Consider the following 21,388-nt stretch of genomic DNA (forward strand, 5'->3'; position numbering starts at 1 on the left):
CATTAAGATAATTGAACAGAAGAAAGAAATTCAATATTTGCTCCAATCACAATGCAGTAATGAATTCTCATTTGTGACATACATTATTCAGCATGACATTGATAAAGAATAGGGATTTCTTCTTACAGTAATGTTTTATTCTATCTGAAACATTGGCATTTAGGCCATTTACTGGTCACATTCCTTATGTTCTTCAAGTTAAAACATTTTTGATTGCAAAATAAGTTTATGTTTCATACCAAATTATGATGACACCAAGTAAATTTATGAATAACTAGTGTTTGCTTAGGATTATTGGATGATATCAGATCTTTGATGGTCATTTGAATTGTTTTCATTGATATTCTCAATATGAATAATCTAACCAGGTACAACTGTAGAAACTGGTCTTTGGTTTTTAAGTGAACATGATATACTCACCTGGAGTTGAAAGATGAGTTCTTCGAAATTGTATAAAAATGTTTTTTTATAAAACTGTGTTAGCTTCCAAATAATGAAGACCATTCAATTGGCCATGGAGACGTCTCTGAAATAGAACAGAGTAAAGGTGAATGCTTGGATGTAATCTTTTTTTTTTTACAAAAGTTACAGAACATTCTTAATTTTCTTTTTTGGAATAGTTAAAGAATATTCACAGAAATGGGTTTGAATTAGCATCTTTAGTGTTGGCTAAAGAGACAGTCATAGGGTATGTAAGCTAGAATCATAAGGGAAAAAAAAAGCCAAGAAGGAAAGGATGGCTTCTTGTTTGACCATTCTGACCATTGACAGAACTGTGATTGACTCTCTGACTGTCAGTTTTTTGGCACCAGGTAAATATTTATTGTTGACTTAAGGGAAGTGGCGCATCAGTAAATATTCCAGGGCCAAAGGGTTATTAATAATGTTGGCTTGGTTTGAATTCCTAGGGGGAACATGTAACTGATTTTCTTTATTTGAATCTGCAGCTCAAAGCTGAAAAGATGTGGCCTGCTGCAGTAGATGTGTTATTAAATGCTATGTCTTGCCTTAGACCACAGTGTGTTGTTTAAAGCTAACTGTATGCTACATCTCACTGGGAAGAGAAGTTGTATAATTCTTTAAGGAGTTTCTAAAAGTGGCATGTTGTGTATGGTGTATTGTGTATATGTCTTGCTAATTGTATTGAACAGTAGCAATATTTGCTACCACATCCTTTTCTTTCTGTCAAACACTGGGGACAAGTGCTTTTTCTTTTTTTCTTTCTTTCTTTCTTTCTTTCTTTCTTTCTTTCTTTCTTTCTTTCTTCTTTCTTTCTTTCTTTTCTTTCTTCTTTCTTCTTTCTTCCTTTTTTTTTAGTGTGAAAGAGGGCATGAGTGGGGGGAAGAGCAGAGGGGTAGAGAATCTTAAGCAAGCTCCCTGCTCAGTGTGGAGCCTGACAAGGGGCTTGATCTCACGACCCTGAAATCATGACCTGAGCAGAAATCAAGAATTGGACACTTAACTGACTAAGCCACCCAGGCGCCCTGGGAACAGTTACTTTTAAAAATGTTTTTCTTCTCTAACAGCCTCTGCTCAGGGACCTGAAAAATCTTTGTTTTAGTCATTCAGAATAGTATTCCTTCAGTCTGATTAAAATTTAGCAAATATTTATTGGAGACTTACTCTGTGCCAAGAACTTTGCTAGGCTCATGAGGTTGGAGAGATGAATATGACTCAGTCCAGTGCCACAGGAGCTAATAACGTATAGGTAACATGTTCTCCTGAAGAACAAAAACAAATATAAAATCAAAACCCCAAATCACTAAGTGTAACATGAATTACTTAAGAGTTCCTTAAATTAGGAGACTTCACCTCAGTTGGGATGAATTTTGTCCAAGGAGAGAAGTTCCAAGTTGAGGAATAGGATGTATCAAGGAATAGAGATGTGACCTTCATACAGCTATTAGCAAACTGTGCAGTCCAGTGTGTGGTAAATTATAATATAGCTTGTTTATCACTTTTGATGAACTCCAAAGGCTTGGCCATCTTTAACTGCTCTTTCTACTTTATCTCTTATGAGTCCTGCAGTGTACCACTTATACCACTCCCTGAATATCTATTTAAAAGATACAGAATCATAATCACGGAATACTGAATAAAAAATTGATCGATGGTGTCACCCTTTTTTTTTTTTTTTTTTTTTTTACTGGAACGCACCATTTGAGTTTATAAATGTTACAACATTCATTAAAGATTTTGGAGTTGGAAGTGTTGTTTATTATTATCTAGGCAAAGAATTTCACTTGAGGATTAATTATAAGGTTGGGTTGGAGATTATTTTACTTTGAAGCACTGACTGAAAAATGGATCTCGTCCTCACAGATGCTTCAGAGGCCAAATTTTCCTCTGCATACCTTTCAAAGACTGTGGTTCTCAGATCACAAATATACCTATATTGTACTTTTCAAAGAGTAAGTTTCAACAATGTTTGTGGAAAGAATGAAGGAACTTTTGAGACATTGCATCGCCATTGGATCAGGTGATGTCATAAATTTCTGCTTAACAGTTTACATTTTACACTGGAGATAAACATCATGATTTTTAGGGTGTCTATTCCAGAATAATAAAACAACCTCTCTGACAGAATGCAAAGTCCAACACTAAACTCTGGCCAGGGTGCGGGATAGAGAGAGTTAAGTGGTTAGAGAAAAAAGTTTTTAAGAGTCATTAGAAATAGTTTGTGGTGCAGTCCAATAATTATTGATTATAAAAGTCACCAGCTTTTAGTTCCTGCTTATGGTTTTAATTAGTTTTAATGAATGTAAATCATGTGGTCCTCTACTGACCTGTTCAAGTTCATTACTCACTAGGTTGTCTGCGGCTGGTTGTTTCAGGATTAACTGTCATGCTGAGGAAGACAAGCTTTTGTCACTCATACAGTCTCAAGCCAGGGCGATTTTCTTCCCTGGAAGGAAGGCAACGAAATTCAGTCAACACAGAGCATTTGGCTTCAGTTTCAGTCTGCATATAATGACCCCATGGGTTGTATGAAAGAAAGACTCAGAGATGCCAGGTGAGCATAGACTCTGTATTTCATATAGAAAGTGAGCCCCAGAAATGCCTATTCTGATATTTGCCTTATTAGTAAATATGCCAATATATTCGTATTTATTATAATAATGAAATTTGACCTTATTAAAAGAACGGGGATGGGGAGGAGTAGATTTAGTGCTTAAACTCAGTGTAACATTTCGTGGGACCATTTTATAGGTGAGAGTAGGTCCTTTGAGTTTCATGATTCTCATCTGGCTATACTTTTGAATCACCTGACAGCTTTAAAAAACTCCATATACAGGCCTCATCCCAAATCAATTACCTAAGAACTTCTGGGTTACTGATTCTATAGGTCTGGGATTGGGCTCTCACCCTCTGTCTAACTTTTTGTTTTGAAATAATTTAAATCTTACAGAAAAGTCACAAAAACTCAATGATACTTTTAAAATCTATATTCAACATTTCTTTTACATTTTATATTTACTTTGTATATATTGACATTTTTTCTGAACTATTTGAAAGTATGTTTTTTTTGTTTTTGACAGGTTTTATTTTTTAAAAATTTATATTTTCCCAGCTTTATTGATATATTCCTGACATGTTATATATATGTTTAAGCTGTACAACTTGATGATTTGATACACATATATTTTGTGAAATGGTTGCTATAATAAGGTTTGTTAACATCTTTATCCATTTACATAATTACTGTCTTTTCTTTGTTGTGTAATCACATTTAAGATCTACTCTCTTAACAACTTCCAAATATGCACTATAGTATTATTAATCATAATCATTCCATTGTATATTAGATCCTGTAACTTATTAATCTTATAGCTGGAAGTTTGTACATTTTGACCAGTGTCTCCTCATGTCCCCTACAACCCAGCCCTTGCAGACACTATCCTCCTCTCTTTATGAATTCATCTTTTTTAGTTTCTACATATAAGTGACATACAATATTTGTCTTTCTCTATCTGACTTATTTCACTTAACAAAATGCCCTCTAGGTCCATCTGTGTTGTCACAAAAGGCAGGATTTCTATCTCTGTATGACTGAATAATATCCCATTGCATGTACATACTACATTTTCTTTATCCATTCACTTGTTTTTTTTTTTTTTTTTTTTTTTTTATCCATTCACTTGTTGATGGACAATTAGGTTGTACCCATGTCTTGGCTATTGTGAATAAGGCTGCAGTGAATATGGGGGTGTAGTTACCTCTTTGACATAGTGATTTCATTTCTTTAGATATGTCTGTGAGAGTGGAATCGCTAGGTCATATGTAATTCTTTTTTTTCATTTTTGAGGAACCTCCATTCTGTTTTCCATAGTGTCTGTACCAATTTGCATTCTTACCAACAGAACACGGAAGCTCCCTTTTCCTCATAGCCTCATCAACACTTATCATTTCTTGTTTTTTTTATTTTAGCCAATCTGATAGGTGTGAGGTATTATCACACTGTAGTTTTTATTTGCATTTCCCTGATGAGTGATATTGAACATCTTCTCATTAGCTGCTGACCATTTGCATGTATGTGTCCTTTGGAAAATATGTCTATTTAGAGCCTTTGCTCATTTTAAAATCAGATTATTTTGTTTACTTTTTAGCTATTGAGTTCAAAGAATTTTTAAATGTATTTTGGATATTAACCCCTTATCAGATATATGATTTGGTTACTTTCTCCTATGACATAGATTGGTTACCTTGAAAATATGTTGCAAAGAACATGCCTCTTTACCCAATAATTTTTCGTGTGCATTTCCTTAAACAAAGAATATTTCTTATAGAAATATAACACTTATATAACTAACACTTATATAATACTTTTACCTAATTTGTAAACCATATTCTGATTTTGTCAACTTCCCCAATAGTGTCCATGATAGTTAAAATTTTGTGTATCAACTTGGATGAGCCAGAGGGTGTCCAGAGATTTAGTCAAACATTATTCTGGGTGTTACTGTAGGTATGTTTTTATATGAGATTAACATATAAATCAGTAGACTGAATAAAGCAGATTACTTTCCCCAGTGTGGTGGGCCTCATCCAGTCAGATGAAGGCCTGAACTGAACAAAAAAAGCTCACCCTCACGGTCCCAGAGTAAGAATGAATTCTTCCTGTTGGTCTTTGAACTGGGGCATCAGCTTTTTCATGCCTTTGAGCTCAAACCGAAACACTAGCTCTTTCTGGGTGTCAAGCAGGCAGGTTTTTAGGCTGGTGTATGCCATTGGCTTTCCTGGGTCTCCAGCTTGCCAACTCACCCTGCAGATCTTGGGACTTGTCAGCCTCCATAATTGCCTGAGCCAATGCCTTATAATAAATTCTTCACCCCCCCCCCCCCACACACTCTATTTGTTCTGTTTCTCTGGAGAATGCTGATACAGTGTCCTTTATAGAACTTTTTCCCTAGTTCAAGGTCATGTATTACAGTTAGTTGTCGTATGTCTTCAGTCTTCTTTAAACTGGAAGAATTCCTCTGCCTTTCTTTGTCTTTCACACTATTGGTGTTTTTTAAGAGTAGAGGACAGTTATTCTACAGAATGCCTTCTATCTGGATGTCTTTGATGTTTCCTTGGATTACATCCAGATTGTATATTTTTGGTGGAGTACTTCATGTAAATTGTACATTTAAAAGCACACCTTCTGGGGTGATGTTACTTTGGATCACTTAGTTAAGGTGTGGCCAGTCTCCCCACTCTCCTGTTATTATTCTTTTTCTTTTAAAGCTAGTATGTATACTTTGTGGGGAAATACTTTGAGACCTCATAAATAACCTGTTCCTTTTAAATTTTTTGCCAGTAGATTTAGCACCCATTGGTGATTCTTGCCTGCGTCAATTTTTACTATGATGGTTGTTAAAATAGTGATTTTTGGTACTTTCTTCTTTCTTCTTCTTCTTTTTAATGATTTATTTATTTATTCATGAGAGACACAGACTGAGAGAAAGAGGCAGAGGGAGGAATAGGATCCTTGCAGGGAGCCTGATGAGGGACTCGATCCTGGATCCTGGGATTACAGCCTGAGCCGAAGGCAGGTGCCCAACCGCTGAGCTACCCAGGTGTCCCTGTTCTATCTTCTTTATTAGTTGGCGTTTTGTTGTAAAAAAGAGCTCTCATTTCTATCATTTATTTGGTTACTTATTTGTTTTTTTATTATTTGTTTATTATAAATAGGACCCACTGATTCTTACTGAATTCAATGGGTTATACAGTATTAGCCTTTGTCTTTTTACTTTGAAATATTTTTAAAGAGAAATTTCAGGGGCACCTGGGTAGATCAGTGGTTGAGCATCTGCCTATGGCTTGGGTCGTGATCCTGGGGTCCTGGGCTCGAGTCCTGCATTAGGCTTTCCATGGGCAGCCTGATTTTCCCTCTGCCTATGTCTCTGCCTCTCTCTCTCTGTCTTTCATGAATAAATAAATAAAATCTTTTAAAAAGAGCAATTTCAGGTCAAAAGAAAACTGAGAGGAAGGTACAGAGATACCCCTAGTATCTCCTCCCCACCCAGAAAGCCTCTCCCTTATCAATATCACTCCACTAGAGTGGGACACTTATTATAATTGATGAGCCTACAATGACACATCATAATTGCCCAGAGTCCATAGTTTATACTGGAATTTAATCTTGGTGTTGTGTATTCTATGGCTTTGGAGACATGTATGATGACATGTATCTATTATGGTATTCTACAGAATATTTTCACTGCCCTAAAAATTCTCTCCACCTATTTATTCCTTCCTGCCCTCTTCATCTCCTGGCAACCACTGATCTTTTTGTTGTCTCCATAGTTTAGTTTTTTCCAGAATGTCGCAGAGTTAGAATCATATAGTATGTAGCCATTTTTATTTGTTTTCTTTTACTTAGTAATATGCATTTAAGTGCATGTCTTAAGCATGTCTTTTCATGGCTTGAGTGTTCATTTTTTTAAGCACTAATTATTATTCTGTTGTCTGGATGGATCACAGTTTATTTATCCATCTACCTGATGAAAGACATCCTGGTTCCTTCGAAGTTTTGGCAGTTATGAATAAAGCTGCTCTAAATATTCATGTGCTGGTTTTTGGTATATTTATTTTGATGATAAAATTATCCTAGATTTTAACTATGAGAGTTTTATCAGACTGGCGTCTCTGTCTTGTGGTTATTCCCTCATGGTTTTGTGAGTGCTTCACTTTTTTCTGGCACAAGATATTCTTAATGCATTTTGCATTCTAGTTGTGAGAGTCAGCTGTTTCTGCAAGGATCCCGGATTCCTTTTAGTAAGAAAAGGTGTTTGGAAAGTGGGATATGAGTGATATTATACCCTCTCTCAATGAAGTCAAGCGTTAGAGTGAGCATGGTGATGTCTGATTATGAGAACAGATATTTTGAAAACTAGACTACTTTGGAGTGAAGTTTGCTTACCAATTACTGAAACCAGGAAGGAAGGAAGAATATACTTACTTAAGATAATTAAGTCTTATAATAGTTGATTTTTAGTTAAAGAAAAAGCATCGTTAGAATCAAAAGGAAACTGCATTGCATAATCTATGATTTTCTTACCAGTAAGCAGTGTTGGTTTTGTTACAAGAAACTGTCATAGCCTTGTGCTTCTGCAAAATGAATGACACCATTTAAGTCTAAATCAGTTTCACAATGACCAAATCTTGGCAGTGACAAAATAGACTTGACATATAACTATAATACAGATAAATATTTGAGAAATGGAATATTGATGCAATTGATGAGTTTAAGAAAGAGCAGTCGCTTCAAATGGAAGGCATGAAAGATGGGCAGATCAGCTCTGTGCTGTAGGTGAATCCTGAGGAGGTAGCAAAACATTGCACCTGGAAGGAGGAAGAAACTTAGGAGAGTTAGCCAGCAGAGTGAAATGTAGAAATGAAAAGCTCTATGCAGAAAATTTAAGAATTATTCTATTGAAATTATAAAAAAAACCCAAAAAGTTGCTCAAATTAGTGCAAAAACATGCTGTTGTGAGAACTTGCCTGGAAGTGGCCTTCAAGAGCCTAGGAATGAAATATTTAAGTCAGTCTAAAAATTTTTTTCTTTGAGATAAAACATATTCTATTAGCATATATATGAAATATGAATATATATTAACATATATGTAATATATTTAAATGAAACTTCGCTTAGCCATATGAGCCCTGTTGGCAAGTATGGGGTGGGGCCGGGTGTTGTGAGCAGAGGGTTAATTAATGTGAAGACTCAGGCCCTATGCTGAACCCTGGGGAAGAAGGCATTTCAGTTTTGAAATCAAACAGGAAGTAACATTTCTTGCAAAAAGGGTAAAAATACTTTGGTACTGTCAAAATATGCAGAATTCTAATGCTGATCACAGCAGAGAAAATAAGGACCAAACCTACTGAGGTTGGGTGGTGAAAACAAAGTTCACCCACTCATTCGGCCTTTTTCTTTGGCAAGTGAGAAGGAAGCCAGCGTTTTATAAAACCTGTTAGAGGAAGGCAGAGAGTCAATCAGTGGATAATACCTGGTGTGTAGTGATTTCACTGTAAGTTGTATGTAAACACCTCAACAATGAAACCTCTTGTGTAATTTGCTAGAAAACTTAGAATTGGACTTGTACATGGCACACAAAAATAATGACCAGGACAAAAAGTAGAGTCTAAATCCAGACAGAGTGCAGTCTTCTCTGAGTGCTGTGACTAAGGAGTCGCTTCAGCTCCTTCATGAATGGAAGTTGGAAAAGGCTTTCAGAACTTTGTATGTCCTGTTGACATTTATATAAAGGGAGGCTGAAGCTCTCTGCAGTCCAGTAGATGGTTGTTACCTGTGGGAAGCTGTTTGGAGACAGGCCAACTCTCACCTGATACTGACTTTGTTCAGTTGTCAAACTCCAGGGTTTTGCTAACACTATGAAGCCAGAGACGTGCTTTTTGTAAGAAATGAATGATCAGGTCTAGAAATAGACTCATATTATGTGTTCAGTGATGATTAGAGCATAGGAGCCTATGTAGTAGTTTGTTCTGAGACTACATTTTATCATTTTAAAAAATATTTATTTATTTTTAGAGAGGGAGGGATGGGGAGAAAATGGAGAGGGAGAGAGAGAATCTCAAGCAGACTCCCCTCTGAGCTCAGAGGCTGATATGGAGCTTGATCTTATCACCCTGAGGTCATGATCTGAACTGAAATCAAGAGTCAGATGCTCAACCAGCCGAGCCACCCATGCATCCCCTGTACTGAGACTATTATGGTCACATGGGAACACACCATTCTCCCTGATAGGGATTGAATTATATTCACCTAAAATTTATGTGTTGAAGCCCTAACCCACAATGTGATGCTATTTGGAGATGGGGCTTTGAGGAGGTAATTAGGGTTAGATTTGGCCCACATAATGAGATTAGTGGCTTTATAAAAAGAAGAAAAGAGAGGGCTTTCTTTCTTACCATGTGAGGACACAGGGAAAATGTGACCTTGCATAAACCAGGAAGAGAGTTCTCATCAGGAACCGAACTGACCCTGATCTTGGACTTTCCAGCCTCCAGACCTGCGATAAATAAATATCTTTTTTCAGCCACTCAGTCTATGGTATTTTATTATTGAAACCCAAGCAGACGAATAACATAGTCCTATAATCATGAATGGGAAGCACTCATGTGTAGTAACTGTTTTATTAATTTATTATAAGGTATCTTAGCAGAGGAACTTGTGATACTTGAAGTCCTTGTTCCTGATGAATTCTCTCTCTACAAGAATTACATGGAAAATCAGTCCTTAATCAGAAAGTGATTGGGGGACCATGGAATTAGAACAAGGGCCGGTAGACAAATTCAATGTTAAATAGATGGCTTGATGGTGGTGTTGAAAAATCCAAGGGGTGCTTTTTTCTCATCAGTTTTCAACTCAGTTGACCATATCCTTTCTTTCTTGAACCAGACCTCTTTTTTTGTTCTGAAAATACCACATCCTGTTTCCCTCCCGCCTCTCTGGCTGCTCCTGGACTCCAACTGCAGTCACTTGACCAGCTGTCTTTCACTGACCTCAGCCTACTGTTCGAAGCAAACATGTATATTCACAGGAACAGGTCTTTCTTGCCTTTGTACTTTTCTCAGTCTTCTCTTTTCTTTTCTCAGTTGTTCACTTTCTTCCTTTCCATTCAGGCAAATCAACTGTCTTTTGAGAATCAGCTCAAGTTATCCCTCCACTATAGAGTCTCTACAAAGGAGTTTACTTGTATTTAAGTCTCTCATACTTAACTTTTCAGACTGAGAAATGGCTATGGGAAGTCAGTGAACTAAATGTATTACAAATTCAAGCAACAACGTGGATAAAACTTGGAAATGAGTTGCAATGGGAAAGGGAAGAGAAGAATACGTGCAACATACTATTTTCTACATCACAAAAAAATCTGGCATAGTGATTTCTTCTATGGGGTGGAAATGCGGGATTCCCTGACAAGGGGCTCCAGTCTAGACAGAGCACACAGGTGGATGCAGTGGGGAAGGTTGTGTTGTAGTTAAATGGAGATGATTCTGCTTATAACTTACAATGTTACATACATTCTTTTGTAAGTATCAACTATTACTGAGTAAAACATGAGAAAAAGTTTTATTTCATGTCAGTTATAATAGTTGCTCCAAATATAATAAATTGCTTTTTATTAAAAGATTCTGCAACAGCTTAAGGGGACAGCACTTGAATAGACTAGCTAGAGGCCCAGACAAGGGCTGCTGAAGCATGTGCCTCTTTAACAGCAGTTCTGGGTGGGGCTTAAGGACACAGGATCAGGAGCCAGACTGTCACCTACCAGCTGTGTGGTCATAAGTAAGTTCCATATTTTTCCTCCTCTGTAAAATGGGGGTTATAATAATTCCTGCTGTATAGGGTTGTTGTGAGGGTAAAATATGTTAATGTATATAAGTTGCTTAGAGAATGTCTGGCATATAGTAAGCTGACATTAAATGATAGCTATATTTATTTGTTGGGGAAGTTATGGGGTATGGCCTTCAGGTTTGAAAAAAGGAACAGGGATCCCTGGGTGGCGCAGCGGTTTGGCGCCTGCCTTTGGCCCAGGGCATGATCCTGGAGACCCGGGATCGAATCCCACATCGGGCTCCCGGTGTATGGAACCTGCTTCTCCCTCTGCCTGTGTCTCTGCCTCTCTCTCTCTCTCTCTGTGACTATCATAAGTAAATAAAAAAAAAAATAAATAAATAAATGAAAAAAGGAACAAAACCAGAGTATCTTTTTTTTTTAATTTAAATTTTACTCAGCATACAGTGCAATATTGGCTTCAGGAGTAAAATTCAGTGATTCATCACTTTCATACAAACCCAGTGCTCATCACAAGTGCTCTCCTTAATACCCTTCATCCATCTAGCCCATCCCCCACCTTCTATCAGCCTTCCATTTGTTCTCTATCATTAAGAGTCTCTTATGGTTTGTTTCCTTCTCTCCTCTTCTTCCCCCTCTTCCCATATGTTTATCTGTTTTCTTTGTTAAATTACGTATATGAATGAGATTGTATGGTACAAAATCAGTGTATCATGATAACAGACATAAATTAACCAAACTTGAATGAGAAGATGTGTAAACCCTATGGCTAATATATCAGTACCCAAAGGTGGTAACTTTTTCCAGTGATAGAATGCTAGTGTTTGTTATCCAGAGCATCTATTTTTCCTGGTATAGAGGGATCCAGAAAATTCAATTCAATTTTATTATCAAAAGAATCCTTGAGGTCGTGGATTCAGGGAATAAAAAAGGAAATATTTATTTGAGACCACTGTGAAGCTTGATGAATTAGTTTCCACTATCCTATCCTATCACGGATAACTGTGCTCCTTTTGGTCACATTCAGAGTATCCTCACCTGGAAAGTGCTGGGAAATTGTCACCTTAGGGTCTTCCGGTTTCTTCAGGTTTCATTTTTCTTCCATGTTTATGTTGACTATCTGTCTTATATTCAGCCTTTTCCCTGAAAGGACAGAATGTAGTTGGTAAACAACAGTTTAGTGCAACACAAATGCAGACTTCTTTTTCCCTAGGAGAATAACTGTTTCTCTGTGTTTTGAGTTTGGTGCTTCTGGTGTCTGCAGTTAACACATTCGCGAACATTCTTTTTAGAATTTTTTGAACCCTAGGCAAAGCAGGGCTAGCATGTTTTGTGGAAGGGGCACATGTGTGGGGATCTTGGGCCTGCACACATATTCTATGAAGATCATGGCTGTCCCTCTTAGTTGGAGAGCTCTGTTTACCATCCAGACTTTTCCAGAAGTTCTGAAAGCTGATGTGCAAAAGCGGAGGCAGTTGGAGAGATGGAAAAGACAGGTGATAATTAGATGACTTAAGAGAGCACAAGCAGGGCTATGAGTAAGCTACAAATCCCTTTTGGAGGGATTTCAGGGAGAAAAAGAAAATATAGTCCATCTTCCTGATTTTTTTTTGTTTGTTTATTTTTGATAACATTTTTCAAGTATTTGCATTTGCTATAAATTCCTTTTGTTCCTCTGGGAAAAAGAAGGAGTATGTATCCCTCATCCCCAAGCCATTCCTAATGCTACTTTATGAAAACAAGCAACAACAATGAGTTATTGCTTGTGAATTTTACTGGCTGACTCTTGGCAGGAATTTTATTAGCAGGCTTTCAGGAACTGCTTCACCATTTCCTTATGAATAGTTTACACGGTTCATGGGATGAAAGTAGTAAAGAGACCCTTGGGACAAGGAGGTGGGGACCATCATCACAGGGCCTCCTCCAGAGTGCTCCCGGAAAGTCATCAAAGCTTGAGAACCTTCGTCTTTCTGTTGGCTGATCACGTAGTCTCCCCTGGAGAAGGGAGAATGATGCTGTTTATGGTGTGATCTGGGAGGTGCTAAAAGGACTTTCAGAAAATATCATCCTCACTGGTTTGACCTGAAGCTGTCATTAGAATGACTCTAATGACGGTTTCTAGAAAAACCTTTGTTAAAAATAAGTGTTGCCTGTGAAGCAATAGCATGTAACCCTGGGCACGTAAACCACCTCATTTCTTCTTCTCTGGATGCTCCAAAGAAAGCACTCTCTGTGCTACTCTCTGACCTACCTGTGGAGGTCCCCGGGGGCACGGCTCCTGGGCGTCCGTACACGCAGGAGGGAGATGGACCCGGAGCTCCGAGCCCGGGCTCTGCGGCGGGCTCCCCTCGGCACGTCGCCCGCCACGGCGAGAGGAGGACTGGCCCGCCCGGGCTGACCGGGCCGTGGGGAGCATCCGAGAAGCAAGCGCTGTCCCAGTCTGCTGCCCCGTGGCTGGGGTGGCAGGGGCCCGAGGGAAAACCCCGGGCCTCCACTGTGGGTCCCAGACAAGAGCTTTGCAGCTCGGCCTGAGCGGCTTCCGGAGGCCCAGGCCTGCGTGAGATCCGGAAGAGCATCTGCTTGTTCGGGCCGGGACCCCGGCAGCCCCTCTGGGATCCGTTACCCACGCGGCAGCCAGAAGCTCTTGAAGCAAATCTCTTCACGCTGCAAAAACAAAACAAAACAAATCTGCTTGATAATAGCACGTCCAGTGAGGGGAGGCCGTAAGTGGGAAGGGACTGGGGCATGAACCAAGAATGAGGGCAGCCCATTTTGTCAGAATGTGTAGGAGAAGGAGTGAAGTGAGTGGGGAGCGGAGTGGCTTTGCCACTGCCCTACCCTCAGCAGAGGCTTGTGGATCTCGGGTAGCAGATGAAGGCACAGGAGTGGGAAAGCTGTGAACAGAAGGCCAACTGCATCACAGTTTTGTCTCAGATAGATGGGGTGACTCCTTACTCTATTGATTTTTCCTATATTAAAATGATATTGCAAATAAACTGGCCAAAACCTTGATATTTGTGCAGAGAGCACCATCACTGAACCTCACAGGGGGAAAAAATAATCTTTTTTATTAAAAAAAAATTTTTTTTTGAGTTTCCTAGATGCCTCTTGGCAGTTGTTTTCATTTCCTGGTAAGAAAACATGTTCTATAGCATGGCTACATTAAACTAACTCTGCTTGGGCCCCATTCCAGTCAATTAGGATGCTTCATTTCAATAAGCCCTTTCTTCAGTTCAAAGTTGTTATCACACCGTCAGGTTTACATATTTTTACAACCAAGGCTTGACAGATTCTGAGCATTTCTCATTAGTTTCAGAAAAGACAGGAGAGAATCTCATGAAGTCATCACAACAATTTTGAGTGGTCTTCTGGTCTGCAAGCTTTTGAATTAAAATGGAGCCTACTGATTTCAAAATGAACCATAGAATTTTCTCTCCTTTGGAAGAAATATCTTTCTTAAAATTGACAATTTTAGGAGTACATGCATTATCTAAGTATCTATAAGTTTGTAGGAGCTTTTTGTTTGTTTGTTTTTTAAGCAATAGAAAATCCAGCCATTACCAGGAGAGCTGTTAATATTTTCACTTTCTATAATTCTGAGATTTAGTTCCTGTGGGATTGTTAGTATTATTTTTACAGTGTTATACTACATACCAAAAAATAATATATCTCCACATGACTTAAGGGACTTGATATTTGACATAAAATTATGATCATGTATAGCTCTGAAGTTGTGTACAAAAGAGATGAAACTGAATCATTTCATTGAATACAGTACATTTTCTCCCCAAATAAATTGATTTTAGATGAATTCCCTTCATCTCTTCTACCCTGCTGGGCCTGGCTGCTTGCTATGAGACACAGCTAAGTAGGAGGAGGCTGTTGTTACTTGATGGCAAATTAATTCAACAATTTCAACAAACATTTATCGAATGCATACTATATGCCAAATATAATGCTACGTGCTAGGCATATAAAGAATCAGGTATAGTTTTTGCCTTCAAGAAGTTCACTACTGAATTAGGCTAGAGAAACATTTGTAATAAACTACAGTGTAATAATGTAAGTGCTCTATTAGTGATGATGCAAAGGGAAAAAATGGACAGAAATGATCTATTTTCTTAGGTGACATTTGCTCTGGACTTTGACTCTTAACAAGTGGATAACACAGAAAGGATGTTTTAGGCAGAAAGCAAAAAATAAGAGCAGAATTCTATAGACTTTGAGATACCTTCTGGGTATTTGGTTACAATGGACCCTTTAATCTGGGCTAGGAACAGATATGGGGCTTTAAACCCTCCTGTAAATTTGTAAAAACTAACATTTATATAACATTTTATAATAGAGTGCTATCCTATAAATTATTTATGCCCCACCCAGACCCTGTAAGATAAAAGAGTCACAGAAATTCCTCTGCTTACAAACTTTTAATTATAAACCTTTCCTAATCCAAATAGAGCTAGTTTGCAGAATAAAAGCATTTGAATTCTGCTTTCCACCAACAGATGGCAATGGTAGGCGTGCACTGTGTAGCTGCTCTGGTCCTCTGCTCATAGTAGATTGTGTATGTAGTCTTCATGCTGAATTTTGAGTATTTCATAAGTAGTACTAACTGCATTATGTGTGATGAGTACAGAGGCAGAGGGGATGTGGCATGTATATAAGAAAAGCGTAGCAGATCCCTCTGGTGTCCTGGTCATGTCCCCTCAGTCCAATTTTGATTTCCACTGCAGCCATAGTGGACAGTTCAGTGAAGGTATAGACTCCCCTCACATCCTAGTATCACCTCAGGAGTGCTGTGTATTCTGGCCCAGAGCCTCCTCTGCACTGGCAGGAGCTTGCTCAGACTGTACCCATGTGCAGCCCGAAGTGCAAGGAATTAATATCCCAGAGACAACTCTCACCTAATAGTGGATAGGAGCCTGTGGTTAACTGCTCTGGGCTCCTATCTTTCTAGTGGACAGTTATGGGAGGCATTCCTAAAGCTCTTGGCAGAATGGAGCCCCCACTTCTCCAGCAACTACTTCAATAATCCCTTCTTGGCTTTTCTTCCTATTCTATCTTACTCAGTTGTGTGAGAGCGTGTTTACTTAGAGAATGCCTTCTTTAGAATATAAACTCCATGAGGACAGGAATCTTTCTTGTTTGTTTGGTGCCTCAGATAGTTTGGGACAAAGAATCAGCAATAAGTATTTGTGGAATACGTACATGGGAGAATGAAGGAAAATAATATATTTGGATGGAATTATGTATATATAGCTTTGAAGGAGCAAACTAACACTCCTGTATTGTAGAAATGCATTGGGGCCTGCAAAATCAAATCTTTCTCTGGCCATTCTGAACTATATCCAGGTGAGCTTGGAGACTGACTAACTTGTTGGTAAGTAAAGAACTGAGTGTGGACTATCTTATGTGGATGAGAACACTGAGTCTTAGCCAGGCCAAGTGACTTTTATGAAATATAAGAAACTGGCCAAGGGTACAGTAAGTTGAATAATTTAGCTCACCAAAGATACTGAATCCTAATTCCTAGAACTTAAAATGTTATCTTATTTGAAAAAAAGGGTCATTGTAGATGTCATTACCCAGGGATCTTAAGATAACTCTGGAGTGTCTGGGGGACTAAATCCCATTGCATATGTCTTTACGAGAGAGCGACAAAGAGAGATTACACAGACACACAGAGGAGAAGGGAATATGAGGTTGGGCAGAGAGACACCTGGCCATAGCCAAGGAATGACACAGATGCCAGAAGTGAGAAAAGGCAAGGAAGAGCAGTTCTCCCCTGGAGCTTCTGGAAGGAGTGCCACCCTGCTGACACATTGATTTTAGAATTCTAGCCTCCAGAATTGTGAAAAAATAAGTTTGTGTTGTTTTAAGCCATTCAATGTATAGTAATTTGTTTCAGTAGCCCTAGAAAATTGATGTAGAGGCCCAGTGAATTGACCACCACCTACTCTAAAGAGTCTCATAAAAGGAAAAATGCCACGTGGATCAGCAGACAACCTTGCTGGCATCCTCAGGTCGTTGGTAAGATTTCTTCATGGGAAACGTACCCTTTTTCCCTCTCCAGTAGCCTTCCTGGAAGACCAGAGGCAGGGTAGAAGTGACCATCTCAGGAGGGCATCAGGGTGATCATCCAAGGACCACCAATTTAGAACTTGGTGCATATTAAACTTTGGTATTGGCCCAGTCATCCATGGCTGCTCTCCTGAACTACCACTGGTAAAACTTTTAAAACAGAAAAGACTCTTGAGTTTATTTAAGCAAATCAAAGGTCAGGGAATTTCCCAAGAAGCCTAATTTGGGGGAGAGACTCGACAGTTTAAGTAATTAGAAATATTCCCCTTGGCTCTCCCTTTAGCCTGTACGTGACCAAAGACACTGCATTTCACACACTACACACAAACACCCCCTACACACACACCCCTCACTTCACTATAACACACATATGTGTGCACACAGCTGTCTTGAGAACAATGACCAGAATGCCACTACAGAGTAACGAATTACCAAAATGTCTATGCACAGGTGAATGGATAAACAAATTGTAATGTATTGTGTAATAGAATACCACTAGGCAGTGAAAAACAGTGAACTACTGATTCATGCAACAATATGGATGAATCTCAACAGTATTTTGTAACCAGACACAAAGTGTACATGCTTCCTGACTCCATTTATATAGAATTCTTCAATAGGCGAAACTAATTTATAGCAATAGTGGATTAGTGGTAGACTGGGACTGGGGGTTGGGCCTCGAGTGCCAAGAAGTATAAGGGAATTTTGGTGCAATGGAAATGTGCCATATCTGGATTATGGTATTGATTAGCTGATCACATGGCTGTACACATGTGTCAAAACATATAGGACTTGTGCATATAATATGGATGCATTTTATTTTATGTAAATTATAGGTTAACAAAGTTAATCTAAGAAAGAAAACAAAAAGACCTTTTGTGCCACTTTTGGCACAGATGTTCTGGCTGAATTATATTGTATGGAAAACTCAAATATTTTTTAATGGAGTTATTTTCTTCATTTTTTAAGTTATTAGCCTAATAACGGAAAATGTTAAATAGAATACAGCAACAATAGATTTAATAATGCTCCTCAATTAGAAATGCTTATATATGTAAATTCTGTTTGAATTGTTGATAAATTTTGAATATAGCACCTATTTTTATTTTCAAAGTAAAGTTTGTCATAGGCTTAAAAACATCTATGATTCTGGGAATGAAAATAAGTGGCCCACTCATGATACTTTTAAGACATTTCTGGTCATTTTGCCTACAGGAGATATACACACACATTTCTTGATTTTTTTTTTTTTTTTTGTATATCTTAACTTCTAATGTTGTTTGTTTGTCATTAGGGAAAGAACAGTGGTTCTCAGACTATCCATCTCTCTGGGTACCATTGTGTTTTTAATAGCAGGTTAAATGAGTACAGACCATCCTAAAGCAAAAGAGATCCACAAATTAGGCACAAGTTATACCACCTATTATGTATAAAATTATCAGCTCAATGCAAGTAACCATGAGGTATAAAATGAGACACACCATAAAACAAAACAAAACAGGGGATCCCTGGGTGGCGCAGCGGTTTGGCGCCTGCCTTTGGCCCAGGGCGCGATCCTGGAGACCCGGGATCGAATCCCACGTCGGGCTCCCAGTGCATGGAGCCTGCTTCTCCCTCTGCCTGTGTCTCTGCCTCTCTCTCTCTCTCTCTCTCTCTCTCTCTGTGACTATCATAAATAAATAAAAATTAAAAAAACAAAAAACAAAACAAAACAAAAAAAACGACCAAAATCCAGGCGCTCAGTAGATATTTTTGTTTCAGATAGAATTACAGGATCTTGAAATAAATGTGAAATTGGATGAGTGCAAACCTTTTCTCAACTAAGCCCAATAAAAAATATAGTTGGTTAAATGTATTGAATCCCTGGGGAATGTGCCTAGGGAACCGAATGGAGTTGTTTGGAAAGTTATAAAAGAAGTTGAAGACTCAGATCTTTCTTGGGCCTTGGTTTAAAGATTAAATTGAAAATAGAAGATGCTTGACATTTGATATTTGGCATTATGGCTGGCTTTGGAAATCCAGAGTGTGAGTAAGGGTATTGCTAAAGGCCATTTCCAGTGGGTGCTAGAAATCTGGCCTAGAAGCTCAGTGGATGAAAAAGACAGAGCCAGGCAACAGCAGTGGTGACTGCTTCATCCATTCTACCACTGCCTGGTCTTCCCAGCACCGTAGATGGAGGCTGGGGATCTGGTTCCACTCATCACTTCTGTCTTCTCCCCTTTCTTCCCCAGCCCCACTGGCACGATAGTTAATATAGGGGTGGCATTTCTAAGTGCCATTAGAGAAAATCAAAGTTTCTTGTTTACAATTTATGTCTTCAGTGACAAGAAAAGTACCTGACCTAGAAAAATCGTGAAATACATATATGTTGAACAACTCAATGTTGAGAACTACAAATGAACAAATGCTTCTGCTTCTGAATAATGATATGTGAAATGATAATGGCTGTGCTGTAGCTCACACCATAGGAAACATGATGCTTATGTAGGTGGGCAGTGGCAGAGGTTAAGGCCATGTGGAGAAGCTGGGAGCCTAAACTATATAGAAGACCAGACTATAAGTAGAGTAGAAGGCAGGCAGTGACAGGATGAATTGCAAAGTTCTAAAATTTTGTTTTATTTTAAGATTATTTATTTGGGAGAGAGAGTAGGTGCATGTGCATGAGCAGGTGGTGGAGGGGCAGAGAGAGAGAGAGAGAATCTCAAGCAGACTGCCCACTGAGCATGGAGCCCAATGTGGGGCTTGAGCTCACAACCCTGAGATCATGACCCGAGCCAAAAATCAAGAGTCAAGGCTTAACCAACTGAGCCACCCAGGTGCCCTTAAAATTCTAACATTTTAAACTTCTACCACAGAGGTATGCTACTTTGACAAAAGTTTCTTTTCGAGTGGACTGTTAGCCTGAGAGAATACATGATAATTAGATGCATGTGTTCTGTTCTCTTACCATATTCATAGTCTACTTATAGAAGAGTTTTACTTTAATTTTTTAGGGAGGTAAAGGTTAAAGGATTCACATAGTGATCAGAGTACCCTGTTGTCCACTTCCATAAAGTATGTCAAATATCTTTGCTTCATGATTAAATCACCAAAATTTATAAGTAAAAGCCTATATTTAAATGATATTAGTTATATTGACAAGCTAATGTGGGGAAAGCAGTGGTAACTATAATTATTTAGATTATCTTCAACTATGTTCATGTATTTAATAATAAGATCATTATTGAATACACAGTATTGGGTAGAGAATCGGTGAGTTATATTCCATCTATTCTGTAAATCTTTGCTTTCATAGAGCTTCCATGTAGCAGACTCTGGTTAGTGACCATAATGGAAAGGTTTGGTTCTATATGCACACATACTAAGTATGAGGATATGCTCATCTGTTCTTTGCTGAATGTAAGTTGATCTGACATCAAGGAGTTTCAAATTCATAGATTTGATATACCCATTTTAATATACATATATTTTCTTTTAATATGGAAATGGAGATTAGGTATATTTTCACTAGTGTTGTGCCCAATTGATAGCAGTACCTTATTCTGAAATTATGTGATAAGAATTACACATTTATGGAAACACAGCTATGTTTTAAAATCGAAGAGTTAGGTAATGCAAATTGCGGTCAGGGTTTAGGAAGTAACTCATTGAAATTGAATACGTCATATGCATAATTATGTGGCACATTGTACACCTATCAATTGGCAATTCAGTCAACTAGCACATTGTATAGGCCACAAATACTACACTTAGAACAGACAATAATCAGGATCCCTGGGTGGCTCAGCATTTGAGCATCTGCCTTTGGCTCAGGGCATGAACCCGGAGTCCCGAGATCGAGTCCCACATCAGGATCCCTGCATGGAGTCTGCTTCTCTCTGCCTCTGTCTCTGCCCTCTCTCTCTCTCTCTGTGTCTCTCATGGATAAATAAATAAAGTATTTAATTAAAAAAAAGAACAGACAATAATGATGTAGAAGCCTTGTAAGACATGGTGTGCTTTCACTAATGTTTAAAATGAAGTAATCTTTCTAATAGGCTTACTGAAATCAATACAAAAAATACTCACTGAAATCCATACAAAAACAATTTTTTTCTCTTTTTATCTAACTAGTTTAAGAATATTTTGTATTTGAAATTTTATTTTTTCTTAAAAATCCAACTGTATAATAACCAATAGGATAGATCTGATGATCAATCACACAATTGTTAAACAAACTTGGATAACTGATCAGTGGCCTCAAAATGTTTTATTTTCTTCTGAAATATCCTTTTGTCCAGTAGTTTCACCCTTTCTTCTAAAGGGGTTCTATTATGAATTTGCTTTACTCAATTGGCATGGACACATTCTTGTTCTGGCAAATTGACCAGTTTATCTTAGAGGTGAACTGTAAGAAATTAAACTTTCCAATGTACTTCCTCATCTTTCAGATCTCTGATTTTTCGCATTCATACGATGTTCTATGCTGTTTATTAAATACCTTCAAAATTCTATTCTTTGTATGGA

General features: G+C 38.2%; 1 long non-coding RNA gene across 1 annotated transcript; it reads right to left on the reverse strand.

Moving 5' to 3' along the window:
- Window positions 1–419: 419 nt before the first annotated feature.
- Window positions 420–9,511, reverse strand: LOC119865929. Its single transcript, XR_005369162.1, has 5 exons — window positions 9,415–9,511; window positions 7,544–7,593; window positions 2,808–2,905; window positions 1,624–1,721; window positions 420–526 (listed from the first exon to the last, which is right to left on the reverse strand). It is a non-coding gene; the product is annotated as an uncharacterized LOC119865929 (long non-coding RNA).
- Between the last annotated feature and the right edge of the window lie 11,877 nt (window positions 9,512–21,388).

Source organism: Canis lupus, chromosome 14 (assembly GCF_011100685.1).
Source record: "Canis lupus familiaris isolate Mischka breed German Shepherd chromosome 14, alternate assembly UU_Cfam_GSD_1.0, whole genome shotgun sequence".
Taxonomy (NCBI): Eukaryota; Metazoa; Chordata; class Mammalia; order Carnivora; family Canidae; genus Canis; species Canis lupus.